The sequence below is a fragment of the Telmatherina bonti genome, assembly GCF_933228915.1.
Source record: "Telmatherina bonti genome assembly, chromosome: 4".
Taxonomy (NCBI): domain Eukaryota; kingdom Metazoa; phylum Chordata; class Actinopteri; order Atheriniformes; family Telmatherinidae; genus Telmatherina; species Telmatherina bonti.
This window is the reverse complement of record NC_136622.1, coordinates 36,086,514-36,096,014: the sequence shown is the minus strand read 5'-3', so window position 1 is coordinate 36,096,014 and position 9,501 is coordinate 36,086,514. Positions and strand designations below refer to the sequence as shown.

Below are 9,501 nucleotides of genomic sequence, written 5' to 3'. Positions count from 1 at the left end.
CTTCCTACGATGTCCTCTACTGTTTGATTTCATGCTAGTGTTGTTCTCCCTCATATGTAAGTCGCTGTGGATAAAAGCGTCTGCTAAATGACTGTAGAATAGAATGTACTTTTTACTTTTACTTGAGTAATATTGTTTTAAAGTAACAATACTCTTCTTTTGAGTTTTTGACAACTCTGCCCACCTCTGGATGGAGGGAGAGGACGAACTGTTAAAGTATCCAGAACAGAGATCCAGAGGACCCCTGCAAAAGGGAAAGGAGGAAGGGGGTACTAACCCCTCAGGAAGTAGGTAGTTCTACCTGTTTGGTGTTTTCAAATATAAGCATGTCTAAAGTTGAAGAGCAAAGGCAAACCCAGTTCAGGAAGAGGTGCAGCATCAGTAGAGAACCAGTGTCTGTGGTTTCCAGAAATGAAAGTGAAGGTTTGCCAGATCATTCTTCACTGACAAAAGTTGAGCTGCAGTCAAAGTAAATCTGTGTGTTTGTGTGTGAAGGACAAGAAACTGAGTTCATCTGTTCTTTCTCAGCGACTGACTCCAATACTGGTGAGTACAGCTGATCATTTTTTATTTCAGTTTCAACAAGCAGCAAACGGAGAGCAAAGTCCAACTGGAACTTTTTCCTCATATGAACTGAATCATGAAGTATGCCGTAAACACTCGGCAAGCATACGTGATACGAGCAAGTAAACTAGTACCCGCCAGTGAAAACACATTGAGGAAGCATTTCTGCTCTGCAAGAAAATAACACAGCTATGCAGAAGCAAAAGCCAAGTGAAGCTGTTGAACCCTTGAAGGAAATGTAACTGCAAAACAATTCCCTCTCGAGTTCCTCTCTTTGATCTTTACTGCGACCGGTGAGACTCCGGTCGAGGGGTTTCTCTTTTAATATTTTCTATAACCAGTGAGAATCAGGTTATTTAATTCTCAATTTATATTTTTTTATAACCAGTGAGAATCAGGTTATTTAATTCTCATTTTATACAACCGGATTCCAAAAAAGTTGGGACACTTTAGAAATTGTGAATAAAAACTGAATGCAATGATGTGGAGGTGCCAACTTCTAATATTTTATTCAGAATACAACATAAATCACAGGTCAATAGTTTAAACTGAGAAATTGTATGATATTAAGGAAAAATATGCTCATTCAAAATTTCATGGTGTCAACAAATCCCAAAAAAGTTGGGACAAGGCCATTTTCACCACTGTGTGACACCCCCCCCTTCTTCTTACAACACTCAACAGACGTCTGGGCATTGAGGACACCAGCTTCTCAAGTGTAGACATAGGAATGTTCTCCCATTCTTGTCTAATACAGGCCTCTAAGTGTTCAATCGTCTTGGGTCTTCTTTGTCTGACCTTCCTCTTTATGATGCGCCAAATGTTTTCTATAGGTGAAAGATCTGGACTGTTGACTGGCCAGGTCAGTACCCGAATCCTTCTCCCACGCAGCCATGATGTTGTGATTGATGCAGAATGTGGTCTGGCATTATCTTGTTGAAAAATGCAGGGTCTTCCATGAAAGAGACGACGTTTGGATGGGAGCATATGTTGCTCTAGAACCTGAATATATTTTTCTGCATTGATGGTGCCTTTCCAGATGTGCAAGCTGCCCATGCCACACGCATTCATGCAACCCCATACCATCAGAGATGCAGGCTTCTGAACAGAGCGTTGATAGCAACTTGGGTTGTCACTGTCCTCTTTGGTCCTGATGACCTGGCGCCCCAGATTTCCAAAAAGAACCTCAAAACGTGATTCGTCTGACCACAGAACAGTCTTCCATTTTGCCACACTCCATTTTAAATGACTCCTGGCCCAGTGTAAACGTCTTCGCTTGTGGATCTTTGTTAGAAATGGCTTCTTCTTTGCAGAATAGAGTTTCAGCTGGCAACGGCGGATGGCACGGTGGATTGTGTTCACTGACAATGGTTTCTGGAAGTATTCCTGAGCCCATGCTGTGATTTCCTTCACAGTAGCACTCCTGTTTTTGATGCAGTGTCGTTTAAGGGCCCGGAGATCATGGGCATTCAGTATGGTTCTCCGGCCTTGACCTTTACGCACAGAGATTTTTCCAGATTCTCTGAATCTTCTGATGATATTATTCACAGTTGATGATGACAACTGCAAACTCTTTGCAATTTTTCGCTGGGTAACACCTCTCTGATACTGTTCCACTATCTTTTTACGCAACATTGTGGGAGTTGGTGATCCTCTACCCATCTTGGCTTCTGAGGGACACTGCCAATCTGAGAAGCACTTTTTATACCCAATCATATTGCCAATTGATTAGTGCTGATTGGTCTTCCAGGTGTTTGCTGTATGCTCAAATGACTTTTTCCAGCCTCTAATAGGTTCTTGTCCCAACTTTTTTGGGATTTGTTGACACCATGAAATTTTGAATGAGCATATTTTTCCTTAATATCATACAATTTCTCAGTTTAAACTATTGACCTGTGATTTATGTTGTATTCTGAATAAAATATTAGAAGTTGGCACCTCCACATCATTGCATTCAGTTTTTATTCACAATTTCTAAAGTGTCCCAACTTTTTTGGAATCCGGTTTGTATTTTTCACAACCAGTGAGAATCAGGTTATTTATTTCTCATTTTATATTTTTCATAACCAGTGAGAATCAGGTTATTTAGTAAAATTTTTTGTAAAATCTTGCGAGAGTAACTAGATTTTACAAGACTTGAGGATAATGCGCTGTTTCATGGAAACACCCGCAAATCACAATTGCTTTTTGTAGAAACTTACAAATATTGCTTTTATTTTATGAAAAACAATGGAATGGAAGTGCTGCTAGTGTCTGTCCTGTCCTAACATGCAGAGTATAGAGTAAAAAGAGTTTGAAGAGGAGTAATTGTGCCAATGTGACTCTAATGTTAAAATGGCCAGAAATAAACAGCAGAAATAAACATTCTTACAGCCTCGTTTAAAAAAAAAAAAATAATAATAATTTTAGCTTTAATAGGTCAAGATTACCGTTATGACAACTGAGAGGGGTATGATTTTTTTTCATAACTCATCCATTTAGATGTTATTCATTCCATAAATTCTACATAATTAGGGTCATATCCTTTCGATTTGCATGCATCCGATATCCGATAGGCAGGGTATAGTATAAACCAAAATGTCACCTACATACAAGGGTATCATATAAACTTGCCCCTTAGGTTTAGCCCTACCGCCATCAGATGGTTACCTCCTGTAAGCTCCAGGTTAGTTTGACCACCTATTAGCTACAGGCAGCTCGGACTTTGATTGGTGTCAATCATCCATCCCCATTGTCAACCCCCTCACTCCCCCCATCCAGCGCTACCTCCTTGTCCATTTTTGTTTTTTTCTTGGAGCGGCCATTTACATGACTCTGCCAAGATGAAGACCGCCACTGAGTATCAATTAAGCTTTTCAGTAAACTAAGGGGGGGCGTCAAGAAGGCTCTTTCCATCTTTTATATACAGTCTATGGCAGGGGTAACTACTTCCGGTCCTTGAGGGCCCCAATCCTCAAGGACTGACACACCTGACTCAAACTAATCACTCATTGTGCAAAACTTCATTGGCTGTTGGATCATTTTAATGGAAGCCAGGTGCGTTGGAACAGGGACACATCAAAAACCTGCAGGACAGCTACCCTTGAGGATCAACTGTAGACACCCCTGTTCTATTGTATAAACTAGGATATGTGTGGGAAAACACAGACCATGATTAGGCAATTTTGCTCTGCAAGGGAATAGCAGTATTTGCGAGCAGAGAATACCCTTTGTAAGAGCTGATGAATCCAGTTTTTCCAGCAGAAGTTAGCTTCTGATTTATTATTTGTGTAAATGGCGATTCCACTGAATTTTTGGAAACCTAGACCACATTAGACTAGTTGTAGACAGTTTAGTTCTGTTTACAAATGCATCTGTTTTAATTCGGCTCCAGTAGAAGAGTCCATTCTTTCACTCAAAGCTTTGATTTTAGTTGAATTCAGAAATTATGGTTTGTTGATAATCTATGTATTTATTAATTGATTCATTGATCCATTCATTTATTTTCTGCCACTTATCTGGGGTGGGGTCATGGGGGCAGCAGCCTAAGCAGGAATCCCAGAATTTCCTCTCCCCAGGCACATGCGGGGGATCCCAAGGCATTCCCAGGCCAGCCAAAAAATATAATCCCTCTGGCGTGTCCTGGTCTTCCTCGGTGGTCTCTTCCTGCAGTGACGAGCCTGGAACACCTCACCAGGGAAACATCTAGTAGACATCCCAACCAGATGCCCAAGCCACCTCAACTGGCTCTTGATGCGGAAGAGCAGCGCCTCTACTCTGAGCCCCTTATGAATGACCAAGCTCCTCACCCTATCTCTAAGGGAGAGCCCGGCAACCCTGCGGAGGAAACCATTTCAGCCGTCTGTATACGCAATCTCATTCTTTCAGTCACGACCCACAGCACGTGACTTTTGGTGAGGGTAGGAACATATATTGACTGGTAAATTGAGATCTTTGCCTACTGGCTCAGCTCCTTTTTCACCATGCCAGATTGGCACAGAGTCTACATTACTGTAGATGCAGTGCTGATGCGCCTGTCGATCTAATGCTCCATCCTTCCCTCACTCATGATCAAGAACCCAAGATATTTAAACTCCTCCACTTGAGGCAGGACCCGGCTCCCGACCCGGAGAGGACAATCCACTCTATTCCGGCTGAGGACCATGGTCTCAGATTTGGAGGTGCTGATTCTCATCCCAGTCGCTTCACACTTGACTGCGAATCGCTCAAGCGAGAGCTGGAGATCACGATCAGATAAAGCCAACAGGACCATGTCATCTGCAAAAAGCTGCGACATGATCCTGACAACCCCCCACAGGTGTACCCGGGGGACACTGTAAAATGCTTTCTCCAATGTCCACAAAGCATATGTAGACTGGTTGAGCAAACTCTCATGCCCCTTCTAGGACCCCAAAGAGAGTATGGAGCTGGTCCACTGTTCCGCGACCAGGACGAAAACCGCACTGCTCCTCCTCAATCCGAGATTTGGGTATAAGGTGGACCCTCCTCTCCAGGAACCTTGAATAGACCTTACCGGGGAGGCTGAGGAGTGTGATCCTCCTGTAGTTGGAGTACACCCTCCGATCCGCTTTCTTGAAAAAGGGGACCACCCTGTCAGTCCAGAGGCACTGTCCCGATTGACAGCCTTAAGAAACTTCGGGTGAATCTTATCGCCCCGCGGGGGCTTCCTTCCAATGAGCTTTTTAACTACTTCAGCGACCCCAGCCCTTGAGATAGGAGAGTCCACCCCTGAGTCTCCAGCTGTGCCTCAAAACCATTCCCCTTCAGGTCTCACTGTCATTGCCAACATGAGCATTGAAGTCCCCCAGCAGAACAAGGGAGTCCCCAGAGGGGGCACCCTCCTACACTCCCTTCAAGGACTTCAGAAAGGGTGGGTACTCTGAACTGCTGTTCTGTGCATAAGCACAGACAACAGTCAGGGCTCATTCACCCAATCTGAAAGCAGAGGGAAGTCACCCTTTAATTCACTGAAGTAAACCCCAAAATACAGGCACCAAGCAGGGGACAATAAGAATGTCAGTGCCTCTTACCCTGAGCAACTCTAGAGTGAAAGAAGGCGACGTTCCACATCCCTAGAGTTGGTTTTTGCAGCTAAGGATCAGACCACCAGGGTCACTGTCTCTTGCTGCCACCGAGCTCACATTTTACCTGACCCCTAGGGCTCCTAGATGGTGAGCCAACAGGGATGGGGCCCATGTAACCTTTCAGGCTGAACCTGACTGGGCCCTATGGGCAAAGACCTGGCCACTACTTGCTCTTGTGCCCAGGCCTGGCTCCAGAGAGGGGCCCCAGTGACCCACATCCAGGCAAGGAAACATTTTTTCCAGGTTGTCATCTTCAATGGGGTCTTTGAGCCACACTTAGTCTGGTCCCTCCCCGAGACACCTGTTTGCCATGGGACACCGTACCAGAGACATAAAGCCCCCGACAACATAGCTGCTAGGATCTTCGGGACACACAAACCCCTCCACCACGATAAGCTGGTGGCTCCTGGAGGGGTATTCATTACTCTAAATATGTAACATAAATATTTATGTATGTATGTATGTATGTATTTAATAATAATATCCTCATGACAGTGATGTTTAATATTTTAATTGAACTTTTAAAAGAACTGAACAAATAAAAACTCCAAGAAAATCAAGTAAATAAATGTTCAAATCTGAACATTTGACACGTTCATTTCAATAATTTCTCCATTTTGTCCTGACACATTTGTAATTTACTTTGTTTCTCTTTATGCCTTGTGTGGCAAGTTTGAGTCACATTCTCCTGCATTATCTGGAGCTATATGCCCTTTCCATGAATGTGAGTGACTAAAAGGCAGGCATTCTTTGTCTTTTCTTGGAATATAAGTGGCTTGTTTATTTATGTCCGCAAAATTAATAGGCATCGAGAGCTACATCCTAGTAATAACGCAGCTGTGTATATATGCTAGTTATGTCTAGTTAATTTCATTTCGCATTTGTACAGTGTATTTATTTTTATTATTTGAATTTTGTTTTGTTTGTTTTGTATCTCCTTTTCAGGTACAGTACTTGTTTTTCCCATGCAGAATTCTGTGGATAGTGCAGCCCATCAAATTTAATTCCTGCTCCTACTGAAAAGTCAGCTCTCTTAGACAAGATTTGGTTCTTCTCATTCACTACAAAGAATCATCTCTTAGAGCCTCTTTCATGAAAGACACATCACTAGAATAGACCAGATCCTGATCAGAATCTAAGGTCTTAAAACGCTTCATTTCTGGACTGAAACAACAGCATCTGGATTAATGAAAACTGTTTCTGATTAGTGAAACTGTGGAAATCTTCCACAAACTTAACACAACTGAGATGTTTAACTTTCATCACTGACTTTGATCTAAAAAATAAATAAAAACGTGATAACACGTCAGACTAGACAGAATTTTCTACATATCACACAAGTTATGAGTAAAATAAACTGCTTATGTCTGAACTGGATCACAATAGATGTACATTATTTCCATTAACGTCAGACCCTGCTTACTCCTGACCTCCCATCTCTGGTCCAGCCAAGCAGACAATGAGAATGAGGTTGGTTTAGTCGAGCGTGCAGGGACATGGTTGGGAGCTCTCACTCTCACGCAAGGACATTGAGACAACTCACAAGGGTGAAGATACTGTTTTATTACCTCACAGTGTAGAAATACCTCTGAAATGTGTATTTTCACTAGTTCAGACACTTGTATCACGTGCCAGCGTTTGGTGTACAGAACTTGAACGCCACGATGGAGAAACTTTAGGATCACATGGAAATGAAATGTAGAACACTAACGCTGAGATGTCTGTTTAAATGTTGTTTTTCTGACTCCTCAGAGGTCAGACATGTCTGCTGGCAGCAACCAGAGATCTGAGGACCAGTTTCTGTGCTCCATCTGTCTGGAGGTCTTCACTGATCCAGTCTCCACACCATGTGGACACAACTTCTGCAACAAGTGCATCAGCCAACACTGGGATGTCAACGTTCTGTACAAGTGTCCCCTGTGTAAAGAGGCTTTTCCCTCCAGACCTAAGATGAAGATCAACACCTTCATCAGAGAGATGGTGGATCAGTTCAGACATGAAGCTCAGCAGGAAGCCAGAAGCAGCTCAGAGCAACAAGCTGCCAAACCAGGAGAAGTTCCCTGTGACGTCTGCACTGGAACCAGACTGAAGGCCCTGAAGTCCTGCCTGGTGTGTCTGACCTCCTACTGTCAGACTCACCTGGAGCCTCATCTGACGGCTTCAGGTCTGAAAAGACATCAGCTGGTGGAGCCTGTGGAGAACCTGGAGGACAGGATCTGCAGGAAGCACGTTAAACCTCTGGAGCTGTTCTGTAAGTGTGGAGAACCTGGAGGACAGGATCTGCAGGAAGCACGTTAAACCTCTGGAGCTGTTCTGTAAGACCGACCAGACATGTGTCTGCTTGCTCTGCCCTGTTTTAGACCACAAGACTCATGAGTTTGTTCCTCTGAGAAAAGAATATGAAAGAAAGAAGGCAGAGCTGGAGAAGACAGAAGCTAAAGTTCAGCTGATGATCCAGAAGAGACGACTGAAGATTCAGCAGCTCAAAGAGTCGATGAAGATCAGTAGAGATGCTGCAGACAGAGAGACAGCAGAAGGTGTTCAGGTCTTCACTGCTCTGATGGAGTCTGTTCAGAGAGGCCTGGAGGAGCTCCTAGAGGAGATCCAAGACAAGCAGAAAGCTGCAGAGAAACAGGCTGAAGACTTCATCAAAGATCTGGAACAGGAAATCTCTGAGCTGATGAAGAGGAGCTCTGAGCTGAAGCAGCTCTCGCGCTCTGAAGACCACCTCCACCTCCTCCAAAGCTTCTCCTCCCTGAACGCTGCTCCACCCACCAAGAACTGGACGGAGGTCTGAGTCCGTCCAGCATGGTATGAGGGGACTGTGGTGAGAGCTGTGTCTCAGCTGGAGGAGACACTCAGGAAACAGATGAAGATGTTTGAGCTGAAGAAGGTCCGGCAGGATGCAATGGACGTTACTCTGGATCCTGAGACAGCACATCCTCACCTCGTCCTGTCTGATGATGGAAAACAAGTTTATCATAGTGATGTGAGGAAGAATCTTCCAAATAATCCAAAAAGATTTCCTTACTGTGTTTATGTTTTAGGACGTCAAAGTTTCTCTTCAGGCAGATTTTACTTTGAGGTTCAGGTTAAAGGAAAAACTAGATGGATTTTAGGAGTCGCCAGAGAGTCCATCATCAGGAAGGGATTCATCAGACTGAGACCTCAGGATGGTTTCTGGACTGTGTGTCTGATAAATGGAAATGAGTACAAAGCTCTGGCTGATCCTCCAGTCCGTCTCCATCTCCAGTCTGGTCCTGAGAAGGTGGGGGTGTTTGTGGATTATGAGGAGGGTCTGGTCTCCTTTTATGATGGAGATGTTGCAGCTCTGATCTTCTCCTTTACTGGCTGCTGCTTCACTGACAAACTCTACCCGTTCTTCTGTCCTGGTCCTAATGATGGTGGTAAAAACTCATCTCCTCTGATCATCTGTCCTGTCAATCAACATGTCTGATGGTTTTCCTAAAGAAGCTCCGTGACCAGTGAATCTGAACCAGTTCCTGTCTGAGTTGTACTGGTGGAGAGATGAGGTTCACATCTGGATTATTCTGCAGCTGGTTCCACTTCTGCCTCATGATGGATCAGATGGTTGTTATGATGAATGTTGACTTTCTATCTTGTTTTCTTCTTTCATGTGTCCCATGTTGGATTGTCCCCTCTGGGACGCCGTAGTCGTCGTCACCAGCAGGAAGTCAGGAGGTCTCAACAAGTTTTAAAGCAACACTCAATGAAATGTTTGTTTTTTCTCCCATTAAACATGTTGTTCATTTATTCTGGAACAGAAATCAAAGAAATGTGAGAAAAGTTCATATTAACATGATTCTGATGTTCATGATGAGTGTAAATACGT

The 9,501-nt window shown here is 43.8% G+C and overlaps 1 pseudogene across 1 annotated transcript; it reads left to right on the top strand.

The window, feature by feature from the left end:
• Window positions 1–512: 512 nt before the first annotated feature.
• On the top strand, window positions 513–9,105 carry LOC306755113 (E3 ubiquitin-protein ligase TRIM21-like; annotated as a pseudogene). Its single transcript has 3 exons — window positions 513–546; window positions 7,408–7,903; window positions 7,935–9,105. The product of its transcript is annotated as an E3 ubiquitin-protein ligase TRIM21-like (transcript).
• Window positions 9,106–9,501: the final 396 nt, after the last annotated feature.